A 21,578-nucleotide genomic window follows, 5' to 3' on the forward strand; every position below is an offset into this window, starting at 1 on the left:
CCTATTAGGAGAACAAATGGGCTAGAGAGACCCTGCTCAGATCCATGCCCAGCTCACCTGGTCCTGCTTGCAGACTGCTGTCACTCCTCCCTGCCCACTCACTGCCTGCACACGGAGAGCTTCTAGATGACTCTTCGTCATTTGTTTCCTCTCTGGCCAGCGGGGAAACTCATTTCAGAGTGACTACTCCTAAGGGAGCTGCAGGATGCCCGGGTCATAGTTACCCCCTTTAGCTGTACCTTTCCCCTTCTCAGAGTGTTAAACACACCTGCATGCTGGATATGTATAATGGGAAAAATTGGACCTTGGGAGAAGGCTCACCTCCTGTACTAGGCAGGGTTCTCCAGAGAAACAGAGCCAATAGGATGTGTGTGGGGGCAGGAATAGAGATGCAGATGTAGAGAATGAGGGAAAGAGAGGGTGGAACAAAATGAGAGAGAGTAACATTGACATATATACACTACCATGTGTAAAACAGATAGCTAGTGGGAAGCTGCTGTATAACACAGGGAGCTCAGCCTGGTGCTCTGTGACGAACCAGAAGAGTGAGATGGGGATGGTGTAGCAGGGAGGCTCAAAAGGGAGGGGATTTTCTTATAGTTGTTCAGTTGATCAGTGGTATCCAACTCTTTGTGACCCCATGGACTGCAGCATGCCAGGCTTCCCTGTCCTTCACAGTCTCCCGGAGTTTGCTCAAGTTTATGTCCATTGAGTTGGTGATGCTATCTAATCATCTTATTCTCGGCCACCCTCTTCTCCTTTTGCCTTTAATCTTTCCCAGCATACATATATCCCAGTGGATATATGTATACCTAAGTTGATTCACGTTGTACAGCAGAAACTAATGCAACATTGTAAAGCAATTATCCTCCAATTAAAAGCAAACTTACAAAAAAACACCCCAAACTTTTAAAAATGTTAAAAAAAAAAAAAGTGTGTGTGTGTGTGTGTTGTGTATGCATGGAGAGAGGAGGGTTTTTAAGGAATTGGTTCATGTGATTTGAGGGACTAAGTTTGATGTTTTCAGGGCAGACCAGCAGGCTAGAGATGGAGACTCAGAGATGATTTGATGTTGTGATCTCAAGTCCAAAGGCCGTTTGGAGGCAGAATTCCCTCTTCCTCTGGAGACCTCGAGCTTCCCTGGTGGCTAGTGGTAAAGAATCCACCTGCTAATACAGCAGACTAGGGTTTGACCCCTGGGTCTAGAAGATCCCCTGGAGAAGGAAATGAAAATCCACTCCAGTGTTCTTGCCTGGAGAATCCCATGGACAGAGGAGCCTGGTGGGCTACAGTCCATGGGCTTGCAAAGAGTCAGACACGACTTAGAGACTAAACAACAACTGGAGACTTCAGTCTTTTTCTCTTAAGGCTTTCAGTTGATTGAATGTGGCCCACTCACATTATGGAGAGTAGTCTACTTTACTCAAAGTCTATCAGTTTAAATATTAATTTCCTCTAAAATGTGCCTTCACTGTGCTATCTAGATTAAGTGAAAGTCACTAAGTCATGTCTGACTCTTTTCAATCCCATGGACTATACAGTCCATGGAATTCTCCAGGCCAGAATACTGGAGTGGGTAGCCTTTCTCTTCTCTAGGGGATCTTCCCAACCCAGGGACTGAACCTAGGTCTCCTGCATTGCAGGTAGATTCTTTACCAGCTGAACCACAAGGGAGGCCCAAGAATACTGGAGTGGGTAGCCTATCCCTTTCTCCAACCGATCTTCCCTACCCAGGAATCAAACCAGGGTCTCTGTATTGCAGGCGGATTCTTTACCAACTGAGCTATCAGGGAAGCCTGATATCTAGACTGGTGTTCAACAAAAACTGGGTACAATGGTGTAGCCAAGTTGACACATGAAATTAACCATCACATCCAGGTGTGATGTGGAGTTGAGTTCACTCTGCCAGGCTCCTGGGTCACTTGCAGTGACTTACCTCTTGGGCTACTTGTCCTTCTCTGCCATCTGACATCCTGGGGCCAGACCTCAACTAAGCTCTTAACTCGGGTACAGCCAAAGTAGTATAAAGTAGACAGAACCATTCTCTCAAACCCATCAAACCAGCTCTGATTAATTTGTATGACCGTTTGCAGTTTTGTCATTAAGGTTCCTTTTGCAAAGAATTTCTTCATTCTTCAAACACTGAAATCTTTAAGTTTATTTATTTAAAAACTTAATAGAATGACAACATGGAAATGCAAAGTAAGTGACTGGCCACCAGACAATAAAGGAAGACAACAATACCATCCGATAATTTGATGCTCAAAGAAACTGAGTTCAGAGCATGACAGGAGTTTTGGGGATGTCGATGTATAATGGGAATAAATGGGTGATACCGAGCCAGGGCACCTGTGTGATGCTCTATGGGTCCATATGTGGCAGAGAATATTTTCAGCCGTAGTGACTTGGTTAGATCTACCTAGACTCTTAATCTCAGATTCATTAAAACTATTTTGGGGGGTGAGATTTATGATTTCCTCCATTAAATATTTTCTAAATTTTAGTTCTCTCTTCTCTTCTCTTCCCATTCTAAAGTCATCCCCTTTTCTTTTTTCAATCCTTCCCCTTCAGAGATGCCAGTGCTAGAACTCTTCCAGAAGCCAGGCCTCTGTCACTGAATAATGCCTGGTGATTTTGATACTGCTAACTTATTTACACAATAAACTAGCTCAGGCATCATAGTCCATTGTGAAATGTTAACTTCTAATTCTGCCTACTAACAGCATGCGACCCTATGGGCTGTAGCCCACCAGGCTCCTCTGTCCATGGGATTCTCCAGGCAAGAATACTGGAGAGGGTAGCCATGCCCTTCTCCAGGGGATCTTCTTGACCCAAGGATCGAACCCAGGTCTCTGGCATTGCAGGCAGATTCTTTATCATTTGAACTACCTGGAAAGCCCCTGTATTGATGTATTGATGTGCATACCCTATAACTCACAACACTATTTTTTTGTTCTTCTAGCTTTATTGAGAGGTAATTGACAGACACTACTGTGTAAGTTTAAGGTGTCCATCATAATGATTTTACTCACATATGTCATGAAAAAATCACCACAATAAGTTTAGTGGCCATCCACATCTTATACAGAGACAAAATTAAAGAAACAGAAAACATTTTTTCCGTGTAATGAGAACTCTTAGGATTTACTCTGTTAACAATTTTCATATATAACATATAGCAGTATTAATTATATTCATCATGTTATACATTGTATCCATAGCATCTGTAACTTAAGTTACATTCATAACATCTTTTTTAGTTTTTGTTACTCTAGCGTATTTTTGAAAATGTACTTATTTTAATTGAAAGATAATTGCTTTACAGTGTGGTCTTGGTTTCTACCAAACATCAACATGAATCAACCATAAGTTTACCCATGTCCCCTCTCACTTGAACCTCCCTCCCACCTCCCTTCCTATCCCACCCCTCTAGGTTGTTACTGAGCCCCCAGTTTGAGTTCCCTGAGTCATACAGCAAATTCCCATTAGCTATCTATTTTACACATGGTAATATATGTTTCCATGTTGCTCTCTCCATACATCCCACCCTCATTCGTAACTGTTTAAAAAATCCCACTATGTTTAAAAAAAAAAATTGTTATAATATGGATCCATATTGGAACTAAGCCAAGCCTTTGACTTCAGAACACAACGGACCACACCTTCATTGGCCTCATGACACAGAACCCAAGAGAATCATCATATTGAAAATGTGTTCTAAATCTTAATTGCTTGTGCAGTGCATAGTCTTATGAATCTGAGCAGTCTGAAAGCATTTGTATCCGTTAGGAAATGGTACATCATCAGTATCCAATTTTCTTCTGAAGCCATTTAATGGACATGTGTAGTATACTAGGTATTATGCTGAATATCTAAGCAACAGACTCCAAGAAAAGGATGTAGTCCAATTTGCAACTCCCTTGTCTTGGATGTTATTTCTCATGGTAATCTGGGAATTTTAATATTCATCCCCTTTCTGATTTTCATAGTCTCTCCAACTACCACTAGCGAGAACTTGATAGAATAACCTAACTGATTGCTTGAGACCCTTAGCAGACTAAAAGAGAGAGAGAGTACTAGCATCTAGTCTTAGTGAGATCAGTGCACATGCTTAGCACTGTGGCCAATGCACAGATTAAATGGCTTTTTTTTTTTTGGTCCAGGTGAGTAGTTGTCTAATTTTGCTGCCTATTAGATTTTCGAAATCTTATTGCTTGATTGTATCTCAGATCCACAAAATTATAATATCTGGAGGGAAGCAGGCATTGGTAGTTTTTTAAAACTTATTTTATTGAAGTATAGTTGATTTACAATGCTGTGCTAATTTCTGCTGTACAGCAAAGTGATTCAGTTACACATACATACATACATATATACATACATATATATATAGATAGATAGATAGATAGATAGATACTCTACATATATATATATACATTCTTTTTAATATTCTTTTCCATTATGGTTTATCACAGGATGTCCACTATAGTTCCCAGTGCTATACAGAAGGTTGTTGTTGTCGTTGTTCAGTTGCTAAGTTGTGTTTGACTCTGCAACTGCACAGACTGTAGCCTGCCAGGCTCCTCTGTCCATGGGATTTTCCAGGTAAGAATACTCAAGTGGGTTGCCATTTCCTCTTCCAGGGGATCTTCCTGACCTGGGGATTGAACCTGCATCTCCTGCATTGGCAGGTGAATTCTTTCCTGCTAAGCCACCTGGGATTTTTGTAAGGACATGGAATTCTCCTACATGTGAAAGTCCCCCACCTTTTGTTTTTCATTTTTCAAAGTCAAAGACCTTTGTACTGGAATTTAGTCCCTAAGAACTGCTGGAAGTATCAAATATTTCTTTGGGGGATTTTGAAGGAATATCTTTTTAGAAGGGTGGAGAGACTCATAACCAATATTGAAGAAGGAAAAGTTAAGAGATGAAGAAGGGGAAACTCCCTTATTTTCCTTGGATTCTATTCAAATGGGGGTCTCCTGAGTTTGGGATCAAGTTGTATCTTGAATTCAGGTGATGTTCTCTTCCTTAGCATGTTGATCCCAACCTCAGAGACAAAAGAATTATTACCAGACTTCTGAAAACCAACCCAATCTCCAAGTCTTTGACTGAAGGCTGACTAAACAATGTATCACACACAGATATATGACAATCTAATATCTGTAGAAATGACATCTTTAATAAAATACAAAGATATTTAAATTCACTGAAGAATTTATGCTAGATTTTCATTATGAGCTTCATTTGGTTTACAAATAATAGAAAAAAAAAAACCCAGCAGAGATCTGCAAGCTTTCTTTTTTATATGTTACTCATACTTATTATTTATTGCCCACTCCTTCTTGAGGTAGAAATTGTTTATAGCTGATTCAGCTGTAATAGAACGTCTAATAGGAAGAATTTGCTCACAGATGGGCAAGCAGAGGAAAAAGACTAATGGGTCTAAACAAGGGTGCAATCTCAGGGTCCAGCTGCCTGCACTTCATATGGAGATTCTTGGTCTTGTTTGGAAGCTCTGGGTTTTGTTTCTATGGAAGGCTCCATTCTGGGGCTTCCCTGGTGGTCCAATGATTAAGGCTCTGAGCATCCACTGCAGGGGGCACAGGTTTGATCCTTGATGGGGAACTAAGATCCTAAATGCTGAGTGGCCAGAAAAAAAAGGGTTCCATCCTGACTCTGATTCAAGGTCAGAGATATTTGAGAGAAATCTCCTTGGAAGCAGTCTCTGGTAGCAGCATAAAGGTAAAAGCACAGACACAATCCTGGACCAGAATAGTCATTCACTCATTCAACAATCTTGACTATCAGTTATAAGTAATGGTTGCTCAGTCGTGCCCAACTCTTTGTAACCCCATGGACTGTAGCCCACCAGGCTCCTCTGTGGGCTTCTCCCAGGCAAGAGGGAGATTCTCCAGGAAAATGAGATTCTCCAGGCAAGAATACTGGAGTGGGTTGCCAATTCCTTCTCCAGGGGATCGTCCCTAATAAGGAATCAAACCCGTGTCTCCTGCATTGGCAGGTGGATTCTCTACCACTGAGCCACCAGAGTAGCCCTCCATATAAATGTATTAGTGACTGAACACAAGGGTAAAAGTATCAGGATGGAACATTAACAATCAGGACCAGATCAAAAGTGATAGTGACCTATTAAACAAGAGAAAGATTCAGTCATTTATCTTCCATTTCACATACAAACTTGACTTCAGGTTAGCCAAAGAATAGACAAAGGAAGACTTGTCTTGATCAACATCTCTATCTGTTCCCTCAGAGCCTAAGGATGACACAGGAAATGACTGCAAGCCACTGAGGTTGGAGGAGGGGATGACCGCTGGTGACCGTGCCTTATGACTCATCCGAGCTAGATGTAGGTTCTCCTGAGGGTAGCTGGATGGTCCCTCACACACCCTCCCCAGGTGCAGCCATTCCCAGGCACTGTGAGTCATCATCATGAGATGCCTGTCTCTGCTCCCACCCTGGCCCCGTGCCAAATCAAACACCCTGGCCACAGAGCCCTGAGCCTTGTTTACCTTGAAAACTTGGCACAGCCCCTGAAGTCTCCATTATCGATGTACAGGCTATACATGGGCAGCATGGGCAGCAGGCTGGGTCCCACTTTCCTACGCGTCTACCACACTGTCCCTCTTTGTTCCCAGCACCTAACAGCATCTGACAGTGCCAGGTGATCCACCTTTGTGCAATCCTCATTCTTTTTTAAAAGGAAGGATATTCTTTTTCTTCTTCTTTTTTAAAGTGAAAGTATTAGTCGCTTAGTCATGTCTGACTCTTTGCTACCCCATGGACCAAACTCCTCCCTACCATGCTCCTCTGTCCATGGAATTCTCCAGGCAAGAATACTGAAGTAGGTTGCCATTCTTCAGGGGATCTTCCTGACCCAGGGATTGAACCCAGGTCTCCTGCATTGCAGGCCGATTCTTTACCTCTGAGCCATTTTATATTCATTTGTATATTTGGCTGTGCCGGGTCTTAGTTGAGGCATGCTGGATCCTCCATCTTCAGTGTGGCCTGTGAAATCTAGTTCCCTGACCAGGGATAGAACCCAAGCCCCCTGCACTGGAAGCATGGAGTCCTAGTTAGTGGACCATGAGGGAAATCCCTCTCCTAACTTATTTTAAGCATATAACTGATGTCTGCTTTTACCATGCTAACCAGATGCTCTTGATAGCAGAGTGCAGAGCTGTATAATCCACATACTCAGCCTCCGAGGGGTGTTTGTGTGTGTGTGTATGTGTGTGTGTGTGTGTGTGTTGCAGAGGGTGGTGTTGCTGAAGACTGTGTGTGGTTGAGTGTTTTTACTAACACCAGCTGATCAATTCATTGCCTCAGCTTCGCCCAAGTTTCATGCCTAAATCATCGTCCATTTGCCTATGCCCAGTCCAAAGGCTGGGCTTCCCAGGTGGCTCAGCAGTAAAGAATCCACCTGCTAATGCAGCCAATGCAAGAGATGCGGGATCGATCCCTGGGTTGGGGATAGCAACCCACTCCAGTATTCTTGCCTGGAGAACCCAATGGACAGAGGAGCCTGTCATGCTACAGTCCATGGGGTCACAAAGAATTGGACACTACTAAAGCAACTTAGCACTCACGCATGAGGGGTTTCATGGAATGTGAGCTTTTTAGATCTAATACTGGGAAAGTCCCAGCAAAACTGGGACAGATGGGTTACCCTATGACTCCAGATGTCTTGAGAAGGTACCATAGTTGATTTGAAATCTATCTGAATCATTTTTGTCCACTTAGTCATATTCTTTCTAGCTTTGCCCAGGTGAAAGCATTTTGAGTGTGAAGTAGAACAGATACATTTTGCAATTCCTTATATGATTTATATAGGAGGAGTTGATAGGAAAACACTTTGCAATAAATACACACACACACACACACACACACACACACACACACACACAGAGTCTAAAAGCTACAGTGCCATGCATGGCTTTGGTCCCCAGCCCTTTGCAGAGTATTTGTCATAGGAGCTTGATAAATATTTGATACACTGTTGAACCAAGTTTAACTGAGTACAGGATTTGATCACATAAAAAAAAATCTCAAGGTTAGAAAAGTCTGGAGAAACTGGAGATACCTCTTCCAGATATCCTGCAGAGCAGGAAACAGCAAGATTTCATAATCTAAATATAGCTGGTTACCATCACCTCTGGTGACCAAATCAATTCTTCAATAGACAGGGTGGTCTGCCACCTAGTGGTAAATGTTAGCATTGCTCCCTGGTAAACCGCAATTCCTGTGTTGGGTGAATTTACTGAACATAGAATTACAGTGGGTAAGGACTGGGTGAGACTCAATGCTATGTGTGTGTGTGTGTTAGTCACTTAGTCGTGTCCGACTCTTTGTGACCCCATGGACTGTAGCCTGCCAGACCCCTGTCCATGGGATTCTCCAGGCAAGAATGCTGGAGTGGGTTGCCATTTCCTTCTCCCCCAATGCTATGACTAACCACTAAAGTAAAGAAACATGATAAAGAATATATTTTAATGATTTTTTAATTCTTTTATATAAGAAATCCCATAAGAGGATAGGGGAAAAGACAAAGAAAACTAAAATCTGTGAAATGCTTATGTGAACCGAACATTCTATATAGATTTCTTTACCTCACAACAACCTTGTAATGTGGGTAGTTTCGTGTCTATTTTACAGATGTCAAAATGGATCCTCAGAGAGGTTAAGACATTTCTCTGAGATTAAAGAAGAAGATTATGGGTATGGCACAATTATTCTTGGCTCCAAAGAATGAACTCAGGCTATTGTTACACTATATTTTTCCAAACATTTAAAAGATCACTTAAAAATTAACTTTATTGTATTATAGCTTACATACACATAATTGTATGTGTTTGACATTTTATTTTTTTATTGGAGTATAATTGCTTTACAATGTTGTGTTAGTTTCTGCTGTGCAACAACATGAATCAGCCATAAGCATACACATATCCCCTCCCTCTTATTCCTCCCTCCGACCCCCACCACCTCACCCCTCTAGGTCATCACAGAGCACGGAGCTGAGCTTCCTGTGCTTTATAGCAGCTTCCCACTAGCCATCTATTTTACACTTGGTAGTGTATATATGTCAAACCCAAACTCCCAATTCATCCCACCCTCTCCTTCTAGCCTATGTCCACTTGTCGATTCTCTATGTCTGTGTTTTATGCTGAAGTAATTATATACGCATAGGAAATTGCAAACATTTTGCACCTTCTGTAACTATAGTAACACTATCAAAGCCAAGAAATTAATATTGCTGCAATATATGTGTGAGTACTGTTTATTTGGTCATGTATAAATTCATGCAACCCAGCTGCAGTCAAGAGACAGTATTATTCCTTCACCATGAATGCCCTGTAAAGTTACCCCATTCTGTGTATGTCTTAGCCCTCTGTAGGGATACTGTGGGCTAGAAATGCCTGAGCTATACTATGCTTGATAAGCCCCATCTTATCATTTCTCCTTTTGGAGCCAGAGTTGCAACTGGACTGGCCCTTATGGTTCTTATTATGATCACATGACACATATTGTCAAAAACCATCTGGGAACTTTGAAAAAAAACAAAGTTGATTACACTGGAGGGTACACAGCATGTCTTGGGCCACACAGCAAGGTCACAGGAGAGAGAGAAAGAGAATATGGACCTAGGGTTCAGTCTTTCTTGGGGTTGAGGATGGGGTGCCTAGGGTTTCTCAGGTTTACTCTTTGGGGAATTAAAACGTGGGAAGAAAAAAGCAGGGTTCCTTACTTAAATGGTCCAGTTATTGAGGTCGGTCAGGGCTTTCCAAAAGGGGAACTTCTTGTGTGGGGCAGCCTGGCTCTTTATCTGGTTGTGTTACAAGTAGCATGTGTGTTTAAGATGAACACCTTTGAAGTAGCGGCCTCAGCCCTCAAAAGCTTAATGTCAGACACTTATATTTTATAACAAAAAGAGCTAATAGTCAGTTACTTGCAATATACACACCCCAACTCTCCCTTCCACTATTCCTAAACCTTGGAGGCCCTTAACACTCCATGTCTAGAATGTCATTTGACAATGTTAGTTAATTGGAATCATATAGTATGTGATCTTTTCAGATTGGCTTTTTTTTCACTCAGTGTAATGCTCTGAGGTCCATGCATGCTGTTGTGTGTATCAGTAGCTCATTCTTTTCAATCGATTAGTCAAGTTCCATGGAAAGTATGTGCCACATTTTTTTAACCTTTCACCCATCGAAGGACCTTTTGTTAATAGCTGTTTCCAGTTTTTAGTATTACAAATAAAGTTTTGATGAACAGTCACATACAGCTTTTTGTGTGGATGTGGGTTTCTATTTCTCTGGACTAAACACCTAGGAGTGCAATTGCTGGGTCATATTCTAGGTACACGGTTTTTTTAAAACTAAATGAAGTTTGCCAAGCTCTTTCCAGAGGGTATACCATTTTACATTTCCACCAGCAATATAAGAGAAATTCCTTTTCTTCACATCCTTTCCATATTTGGTATTGTCACCTATTTTTTATTTTATTTTATTTATTTTTGGCTGTGCTGAGTCTCTGGTGCTGCATGGACTTTTCTCTAGTTATGGCAAGTGGGGGCTTCTCGTTGCAGTGGTTTCTCTTGTTGTGGATCACAAGCTCTAGGGCGTGCAAGCTTCAGTAGTTCCAGCATGTGGGCTCAGTAGTTGTGGTGCATGGGCTGTTTCTCCACGGCATGTGGGATCTTCCTGGACCAGGGATGGAACCTGCATTTCCTGCATAGGCAAGCAGATTCTTTACCACTGAGTCATGGCTTTCCAGGTGGTGCTAGTGGTGAAGAACCTGCCTGCCAATGCAGGAGATGTAAGAGACCTAGATTTGATCCCTAGGTTGGGAAGATCCCCTGGAGGAGGGCATGGCAACCCACTCCAGTATTCTTGCCTGGAGAAACCCATGGACAGAGGAGCCTGCCAGGGTATCGTCCAGGGGGTTGCAAAGAATTGGAGATGACTGAATCAACTAACATACATGCACACACCAGGGAAACCCACCCATTTTTATTTTAGCTGTTTGAATAGGCATGAAGTGATATCTCAGTATGGTCTTGTTACCTGTGTCCAGCCATAAGACACGATCAAGATAAAAAGTGAGAGAAGTGGGGGCTTTCCTGGTAGCCTGCTAATGCAGGAGACGCAGGTTCAACCCCTGGTTTGGGAGGATCCCACATACTGTGGAGCAACTAAGCCTGTGCTCTAGAGCCTGGGAGCTGCAACCACTGAAGCCTGTGCACCTTAGAACACATGTTCTGCAACAAGAGAAACCACTTCAATGAGAAGCCTGTGCACCGCAACTAGAGAGTAGCCCCTGCTCTTGGCAACTAAAGAGAAGCCATGCACAGCAACAAAGACCCAGCACAGCCAAAAAAAGAAAAAGAAAAAAACCTGGGGAAGGGAGAATTTATTACTTGTGTCAAGTAAGGAGAACACCAGAGATCTTGCCCAAGGTAGCATTGATGCTGAAAGCTCAGACTTTGTGCACTGGTGCCAAATCAAATCTGAGACAAGGGTTTTGAATGAAGTAGAAGAGAACAGCTTTATTCTTTTGCCAGGCAAAGTGGAAACTTTGTGCCCCAACCCAGGAGAGTTTAGTGAGGAGTTTTATAACAATGTTTCAAGGGCAGGGGATGCAGATAGGATTAGTGTGTGTGCAGGGCCTACACTCCGGGTAATCTGGCCTCAGGTGGTCTCCTGATCTTTGAAGAATGCTTCAAGTAATTCTGTCTTCCATTTGTTGAGGGGTTTGGTTCTACAAAGAGCTCAAAGATATTGTTATGTATATCCCTTAAGGGGGAACCAGGACCCTGCCTCAAGGCCATACTATTGTTTCTCCTCCCTGGTCTCTGCACCTCGCCCTTCCCTAATTAGCAATGGTTTGAACCTGGCCTTTGGAACTCAGGGAAGGTCAAGGAGCCGGAACAGAAAGCCTCCTGCACCCAGGAGCCCCACAGAGTCCTGCTCAGTGTCAGTGTCTACTCAAAACAGCAAAATTACAGAAGTTTTAAGCTAAGGATACATGCATATTCATGAAGAGGTTTGAGCAGCTGAGCATTCAGCACAGAATTAGGGCAAAGGTTGACAGAGTGCAAGCATTAGTTGACTGAAATCATGAGAGTTAGAAAAGGCAGACATAATCATTCCTTAGGTTCTGACCACTCTGGGGGCTCAGCATGTAGTTACTTACTGTCTTCCACTTGGATGAGGGGCTGAGTTCCTGCAGAACTCAAAGATAAGCATCAGATTGTAATGTATTTCCCTTGAGGAGGAACTAGGACTTTGCTTTATGGCTGAACTATTATCTCTTGACTGCTTTTCCTTTGTTCCTGCATTCTTTTGTTCGCTTAAGATCATTAACTACTGAGGCCTGTTCAAGGGCAAGTCTTGTGGCTAGGCTTAGATCACAAAACTGCTTCTCTTCTGACAGGAAAACCATGCCTGGTTCTCTTCCTCTGGGGACCCCTACCCTATCTGCTGATAGTTTTAGTTTTCATTTTCCTAGGGACGAGTGGTGTTACATATCTTTCTATGTGCTTATTCCACACACTCTCCCCCATTTCCTAATTGCATCCTTTTTGTTTTTGTTTTCTTACTGTTAAGTTTTCAGCATTGTAAAATATACTCTTATCCAACAATAATTAAATTGAGGCCGAAAAGAACAAAGAGTTTTATTGGGGGACTTAGGAGCCACAGGAGAAGGCAATGGCACCCCACTCCAGTACTCTTGCCTGGAAAATCCCATGGACGGAGAAGCCTGGTAGGCTACAGTCCATGGGGTCGCTAAGAGTCGGACACGACTGAGCGACTTCACTTTCACTTTTCCCTTTCATGCACTGGAGAAGGAAATGGCAACCCACTCCAGTATTCTTGCCTGGAGAATCCCAGGGACGGTGGAGCCTGGTGGGCTGCCGTCTATGGGGTCGCACAGAGTCGGACACGACTGAAGCGACTTAGCAGTAGCAGTAGGAGCCACAATGCAGGAGACAGAGATTCAGGTAAAATAGGAGAATGTTCCAAGTTAGAAAAAGAGTCAGGGGCTTATAAAGGCAACAGCAACAAGATTGTTAAAGTTGTCTCTCAAGACTATGATTGGCTCTGAAGCAAAAAAGGAAGTATTTGTCCTTATAGGCAGTCATGAGTTATTTAGAGTAATAGTTTGATAAGTTATCTTGAGTTTCTGGAACATTGTGCAGATGTTCTGGAAGCCTGCTTTAAGACAATGTGTTCAAAGTTCATATTCCATCTGGCTGAGCCCTGCATAAGTCACACTTCCTCAGTGGTCTCCTGTCTCCAGTTTAGAGCTCTCTTAGCAAAACCAACTTCATTTTGATTTTCCTTTCACATTCTAGATATAGGTCCTTTTTCAGCTTTGTGGCTTGCAAATATTTCCTTCTAGTCTTTAGCTTGTCTTTTCTTCCTTTTCATCATTGATAGGGTCCATCAGAGAGCCATATAGAAGAATAAGAAATACATTTGGCTTTCATCCATGATTCCTCTTAAAGCCCTTGTGATTTCCTAAGTGATAAGAGGTGTAGGAACATCTTTTGTTATGATATTTAGTTTTTGTTCCTAGCTCCTGAAATAGTTGCAGAGCATAAGAGTGACAGGAGTACCTTGAGTTATTTCTACAAGTCCCTTTCAAATGAGACAGGAAGTTGGAAGGTATAACCTTTAAAAGAATGGCATGGCTGTTGAGGACACAACATAAACTGGTTAGAACCAGCTGGGTTCAAGATAGTGAAAGATTCAATTTCCAGTAGACTTTGAGCCTCATTATAATCTCATTTTAATACATTAGCATGACGTACCAATAGGCAGCCTGACAGTTTGGTTCCTAGGCTAATCATAAAAGGCCAAAAATTAGATAGTGACCCAATTCCTGGAAATCTCTACCTCTTCCCCCAAATAGTTGGAATAATCCTCCCACTCATTAGCCTATGAAATTACCCAGCCCGTTAAAGCTAACCACCCCTTAGTTGAGGCCTCTCACCTTCTAAGATGGACTGCACTCTGTCTATGGAGTGTTTCGCCCAGGGCTGCTCTCACTTTCTGAAATGGACCACATTCTGTCTATGGGATGTGCACCACTCTAGATAAATCTGTTTTCACTTTAGTATGGCTTGCTCTTGAATTCTTTCCTGTGTGAAGCCAAGAATCCACACTTGGTGGCCTGTCCCAGGGACTCACTTGAGACCTGGGATATGACCATTCTTGTTATTGCCAAAATCTTGGCTTTCTCTGCCCACCAAGGGGCTTCCCAGGTGGCTCTAGTAGTAAAGAACCCACCTGCCAATACAGGTAGATGTAAGAGACTTGGGTTCGACCCTGGGGCAGGAAGATAACCTGGAGGGGGACATGGCAACCCACTCCAGTATTCTTGCTTGGAGAATCCCATAGACAGAGGAACCTGATGGGTTATTCTCCATAGGGTCGCAAAGAGTCAGATATTACTGAATAACTTACCTTGCACACATGTCCACCAAAGCCAAATAAAAAATTATAGAGACAGAGTTTGGAGGAAATAGAAAGATGGCTTTAATTTTCACTGGCTGAGGGGGAAACACAGCAGGCTGGTGCCTCAAGAACTGTGCCCCCCCAATCAGCAATCTGGAGGATCATATAGATAGGGGCTCCCAGTCAGGGGCAGGTGATAAGGAGCAAAGGTGAAAGGATCTAACATTCTTCTTCCTCTTGCATTGTTTCAAAAACAGTCATAGGCTGGCGATAGGTAGCCCTATGATTAGGTCTGGTAGCCACTTAGTCAGGTCTGTTGTCTTGGTTTGGTTTATTGTACTGCAACCTTCTTTTCTTTTTCTTTTTTTTAAAATTAATTTATTCATTTGGCTGCTCCAGGTCTTAGTTGGGGCATATGGGATCTAGTTTCCTGAACAGGGATTGAACTCAGGCCCCCTGCATTGGGAGCTCAGTCTTAGCCACTGGTCCACCAGGGAAGACCCCGAAGCCGTCTTCTCTTTTCTGCAAAAAGAAAACTACAAGGGATGGTCGGAAAAGAGAGTGCTGCAAAGGTAAGCACCAGATACAGGATGTGATTAGCATAGAGTTAAAGCATAACAGGGCTTCCCTGGTGGCTCAGACAGTAAGGAATCTGCCTGAAATTCGGGAGACCCAGGTTTGATCCCTGGGTTGGGAAGATCCCCTGGAAAGGGAATGGCAACCCACTCTGTTATAGCCACGCATTCCGGGAAACAAGCTCACTCAGAAGGATGATGCAGATAGTGAAGGGCAGTTTATTACACCGGCGGGCCCAAGGCAGAGTCTCCTCTTAGCCAAGGACCCCGACCAGCATTTGTGAAAATCTTTTATACCCCATGTGTACGTGTCTGAACCCACCACCCAATTTCCTTGTGACTTACATAAACAAGGGAAAGGTAAATACAATCACAATAACCCTATCATTCATGTGTTATGTGTTCAAACAATCAATAATCAATAAGCCCGAGGTTACATTCCAAACAGTCAATAATCAATAAGCCCAAGGTTACAGAAAAAACCTTCTATTGTCATTTCCACAGGCACTAAGCACAGAGTTCAGAGTCCATTAGAGAGGTGGCCGAACATGATTAGCACGAACAGGCCTAAGATGGAGTCCAGGCCCTATGAATTCCTTCTTCAACTCCACTGTTCTTGCCTGGAGAATTCCATAGACAGAGGGCTACAGTCCATGGGGTCACAAAGAGTCAGAAACAACTGAAAGACTAACACACACACAAAGGATAACAGGTGCAAAAAGTAGCTCATCCAGAGTTAGAGGGAGATAGGCACAGGATGTAATTTACATATTATCAGGTTAGTTTTTAGAAAAGCAAACTACATCATAGACTATAGATTAGAACAGTTAAAGAAAAAAACAACTCAGGAAAGGGCAAGAGTAAAAGGAAAACTTTTTTTCTCTTTTTCACTGCAACATCCTCTTGCACCACTCTTTCCTGCAACTCAACCACAGCGTGAGTTTATGTTAATGAGATGACTTTTGGAAGAACCTTATGGATGTGGTGGGGGTTGCTGGCTTCCAGGGGAACCAACCAGTGTGATTACAGAGCTGGAACTTTCAGCCCCAACGACACCTCAAGGAAGAGGAGAGGGGCCGGGGATTGAGTCTAATCACCAATGGCCAATGATTTAATCACTTGTGCCTGTGTTATTGTTAAAGGAAACACTGACTGAAACTGTCCACCCTGGCCAGGTACCACAGTAACCATCTGCATGAGTTATTTTATGACAAGAGGTCCTGATAAGGAACATGAAACTAATGAGCCACCACCAACCGGAAGAATTCAGGAAAGGTCAAAAGCATAGAGGAGACTCCATTCCATATGTGTACCAACCTCTCAGACTCTTCCTCCCTGGAATCCATCTTGGCTGAGTGATGGGTATACCACTAGGAAGGACCCTGAGTCAGAAGGACTGGCCACAGACAACCTGAAAACTAATCCCATCACCATAAAACCCAAGACCATCAGTCACGCACATGGCAGAGCAGTTCTCCTGGTTTCTCTTATCCTGCTGCTCTCCACCCAGGTGCCCCTTCCCAATAAAGCCTCTTGCTTTGTCAGCATGAGTGTCTCCTCCGATAATTCATTTCCAAGTATTAGGCAAGACCCAGTCTCAGTCCCTGAAAGGGGTTCCCCTTCCTACCAAAATTATGAAGCTTTCATAAAAACTCTTAAAGTAAGGAGTTTGGAAAGCTTCCAGATTGAACTCGTGGAGGTGCTGGTGGAAGCAGATAGGGTAACCATCCTGGAGAAAGAGAAGCAAGCAAGGCTTTCTTTCATTTTGGCCTCAGGCATTTTGTGATCTAAGTCTGGCCATAATCCTTGCCTTTGAACAGGCCATGAAATTAAAAGATGCTTGCTCCTTGGAAGAAAAGCTATGACAAACCTATACAGTATATTAAAAAGCAGAGATGTCACTTTGCCGACAAAGGTCCATATAGTCAAAGCTATGGTTTTTGCAGTAGTCATGTACAGAAGTGAGAGCTGGTCTGTAAAGAAGGCTGAGCACCAAAAAATTGATGCTTTTCAACTGTGGTGTTGGAGAAGTCTCTTGAGAATCCCTTGGATGGCAAAAATACCAAACCAGTCAATCCTAACGGAAATCCACCCTGAATATTCACTGGAAAGACTGCTGCTGAAGCTGAAGCTTCAGTTCTTTAGCTACCTGATGCAAATAGCTGACCACTGGAAAAGACCCTGGTGCTGGGAAAGATTGAGGGCAGGAGGAGAAGGGGGCAATAGTGGACAAGATGATTGGATGGCATCAGCAACTCAATGGACATGAGTTTGAGCAAACTCCAGGAGATAGTGAAGGACAGGGACAGGCATGCTGCAACCCATGAGGTCGCTGAGTCTTACATGACTTAATGACAGAACAACAAATGGAAATGAAGGAATTCAGGAACAAAGGAAAAGTAGTTAAGAAACAATAGTTCGTTGAAGAAACAAAGCCTTAGTTTCTTCTCAAGGGATATATATCACAATCTGATACTTACCTTTCAGTTCTGCGGGAACTCAGGCCCTACTCAGGTGGAGGATAGAATAATGATGCTGACCTTTTTTGACCCTGGTGATTAAATCAACTAAAGCTTAGACTCTGAATCTTTGCCCCAATTCTGTGCTGAGTTCTTTGCTGCTCAAGCCCCTTCATGAATATGCATGTACTCTAAGCTTAAAATTTCCCTAATTTAGGGTCTTTCCTAGTGGTGTGTGCATCACTCAGCTGAGATGGACTCCAGTGAGATGGATTCTGGGAGGTTGGTAGGACATATGGAATGGTGACTCCTCTCTCCTTTTGACCTTTCCTGAATTCTTCTGGTTGGTGGTAGCTTTTTGGTTCTGCATTCCTTACCAGGACCTCTTGTTAAGATAGCTCATGCAAGCAGCTACAGTCTTGCCTTACTGCTGGGCAAGCTGTTTCAGTCAATACTTTCCCTAATAGTAATAGTAGAGCAGGGAAGAAAAAGGGATTTTTTTTCTCTCAGTAATCTTCTTAAAGGTTTAGGTTGACATCTGCCATTTCTTATTGTTATTTGTGGTAGGCTGAATAATGGTCCCTCAAAGATGTCCAAATCCTAATATCTGGAGCCTGTGAATGTTACCTTGTATTCCATGGGCAGAGGAGCCTAGTGAGCTACAGTCCTTGGGGTCCCAAAGAGTTGGACATGACTGAGCAACTACCACTACGCATCCAAGTATGATAAGAGGGATTTTTGGGTGTGATTAAATTAAGGTTCTTGAGAGGAGGTGATTATCCTGGGTTATCTATGTGGGTCAGATATAATCACAAGGCTCCTAATAACAGGGAGGGAGGAGCTCAGAGTGAGTAGTAGGAAATGTGACCACAAAACCAAGTAATGTAGGAAGAAGCCATAAGCCAAGAATGCAGGCAGCCTCTACCTGCTAGTAACAAAGACAGGACTAAAAGTTGATTCTTCTACCTCGTCTTCTTTTTTTTTAATTGAAGTATAGTTGATTTGGGTTTCCCAGGTAAAGAACCTGCCTGTCAGTGCAGGAGACATAAGAGACTCAGGTTCAATCCCTGGGTTGGGAAGATCCCCTGGAGGAGAAAATGGCAACCCACTCCAGTATTCTTGTCTGAAGAATCCTATGGACAGAGAAGCCTGGTGGCTACAGTCCATGGGATCGCAAAGAGTTGGACACGACTGAAGAAATTTGGCATGCACGCACACAGGCACATAGTTGATTTACATTTCAGGTTACAGCAAAGTGATGCTATTTTAGATAGATAGATAGACAGATATACTGATTCTTTTCCATTATAGGTTCTTACAATATACTGAATATGGTTCCCTGTGCTATACAGTAGGCCCTTGTTTTTTTTTCTTAATATATATTTATTGAAGTATAACTGACTTACAATGTTTCAGGTACACAGCAAGCTGATTCAGTTATACATATACACATATATTGTCTTTGAAATTATTTTCCATTATAGGTTATTACAATATATGGACCATAGTTCCCTGTGATATACAGTAAATCTTTGTTGCTTGTTGCATATCTATTTTTTAATTAGAAATCTAGCATTCTATTTATACTTAGTCAAACAAGTGGAATCAGAATGTCATAAATTTTTTAGTTAGGCAAAAATTCATAAGTTTTCTAAAATATATATATTATACGTATTATTACACAGTGGAAGTGAGAAATAGATTTAAGGGACAAGATCTGATACACAAAGTGCCAGATGAACTATGGACAGAGGTTCGTGACATTATACAAGAGACAGGGATCAAGACCATCCCCAAGAAAAAGAAATGCAAAAAAGCAAAATGGCTGTCTGAGGAGGCCTTACAAATAGCTGTGAAAGAAGAGAAGCCAAAAGCAAAGGAGAAAAGGAACGATATACCCATTTGAATGCAGAGTTCCAAAGAATAGCAAGGAGAAATAAGAAAGCCTTCCTCAGCGAGCAATGCAAAGAAATAGAGGAAAACAATAGAATGGGAAAGACTAGAGATCTCTTCAAGAAAATTAGAGATACCAAGGGAATATTTGATGCAAAGATGGACTCAATAAAGGACATAAATGGTATGGACCTAACAGAAGCAGAAGATATTAAGAAGAGGTGGCAAGAATACACAGAAGAACTGTACAAAAAAGATCTTCACAACCCAGATAATCACGATGGTGTGATCACTCACCTAGAGCCAGACATCCTGGAATGTGAAGTCAAATGGGCCTTAGGAAGCATCACTACGAACAAAGCTAGTGGAGGTGATGGAATTCCAGTTGAGCTATTTCAAATCCTAAAAGATGATGCTGTGAAAGTGCTGCATGCAATATGTCAGCAAATTTGGAAAACTCAGCAGTGGCCACAGGACTGGAAAAGGTCAGTTTTCATTCCAATCCCAAAGAAAGGAAATGCCAAAGAATGTTCAAACTACCGCACAATTGCACTCATCTCACACGCTAGTCAAGTAGTGCTCAAAATTCTCCAAGCCAGGCTTCAGCAATACATGAACCGTGAACTTCCAGATGTTCAAGTTGGTTTTAGAAAAGGCAGAGGAACCAGAGATCAAATTGCCAACATCTGCTCAATCAACGAAAAAGCAAGAGAGTTCCAGAAACACATCTATTTCTGCTTTATTGACTACGCCAAAGCCTTTGACTGTGTGGATAACAATGAATTGTGGAAAATTCTGAAAGAGATGGGAATACCAGAACACCTGATCTGCTTCTTGAGAAACCTGTATGCAGGTCAGGAACAACAGTTAGAACTGGACATGGAACAACAGACTGGTTCCAAATCGGGAAAGGAGTACATCAAGGCTGTATATTGTCACCCTGCTTATTTAACTTATATGCAGAGTACATCATGAGAAATACTGGGCTGGATGAAGCACAAGCTGGAATCAAGATTGCCGGGAGAAATATCAATAACCTCAGATATGCAGATGACACCACCCTTATGGCAGAAAGTGAAGAAGAACTAAAGAGCCTCTTGATGAAAGTGAGAGAGGAGAGTGAAAAAATTGGCTTAAAGATCAACATTCAGAAAATTAAGATCATGGCATCTGATCCCATCACTTCATGGCAAATAGATGGGGAATCAGTGGAAACAGTGGCTGACTTTATTTTTTTGGGCTCCAAAATCACTGCAGGTGGTGACTGCAGCAATGAAATTAAAAGACGCTTACTCCTTGGAAGGAAAGTTATGACCAACCTAGATAGCATATTAAAAAGCAGAGACATTACTTTGCCAACAAAGGTCCATCTAGTCAAGGCTATGGTTTTTCCAGTAGTCATGTATGGATGTGAGAGTTGGACTATAAAGAAAGCTGAGCACAGAGGAACTGATGCTTTTGAACTGTGGTGTTGGAGAAAACTCTTGAGAGTTCCTTGGACTTCAAGGAGATCCAGCCAGTCCATCCTAAAGGAAATCAGTCCTGGGTGTTCATTGGAAGGACTGATGTTGAAGCTGAAACTCTGATACTTTGGCCACCTGATGCGAAGAGCTGACTCATTTGAAAAGACTCTGATGCTGTGGAAGATTGAGGGCAGGAGAAGGGGACAACAGAGGATGAGATGGTTGGATGGCATCACTGACTCAATGGACATGGGTTTGTGTGAACTCCAGGAGTTGGTGATGGACAGGGAGGCCTGGCGTGCTGCAGTTCATGGGGTTGCAAAGTAGGACACAACTGTATAACTGAACTGAACTGAACTGAATTATTTATATATATGTATACAAAAGCTTTTCTACTACTCTTGATAAAGGCTTGAGAAATAACGTAAAGAAAAAAAGAGATGGAGAAATTGGAAAACATAAACTAAATGAAATGGGAACACTGGATATGAAATAGAAAAAGTGAAACAAACTAGATAAAAGTAAAAGATTATCATATAGTCCAGTTGTTTTTAAACGTGGCTGCTCATTAGTAGGTCCTTGTTGTTTATCTACTTTATATATAGTAGTGTGTTTTAACCTAATTCTTTATTCTTTCCATTCCATCATACTGTTTCTATATGATATGAATTCAGTCAGCTAAGTTGTATATGTTAAATCATATTT

This window comes from Giraffa tippelskirchi, chromosome 4 (assembly GCF_054371585.1).
Source record: "Giraffa tippelskirchi isolate mGirTip1 chromosome 4, T2T-mGirTip1v1.2.pri, whole genome shotgun sequence".
Taxonomy (NCBI): Eukaryota; Metazoa; Chordata; class Mammalia; order Artiodactyla; family Giraffidae; genus Giraffa; species Giraffa tippelskirchi.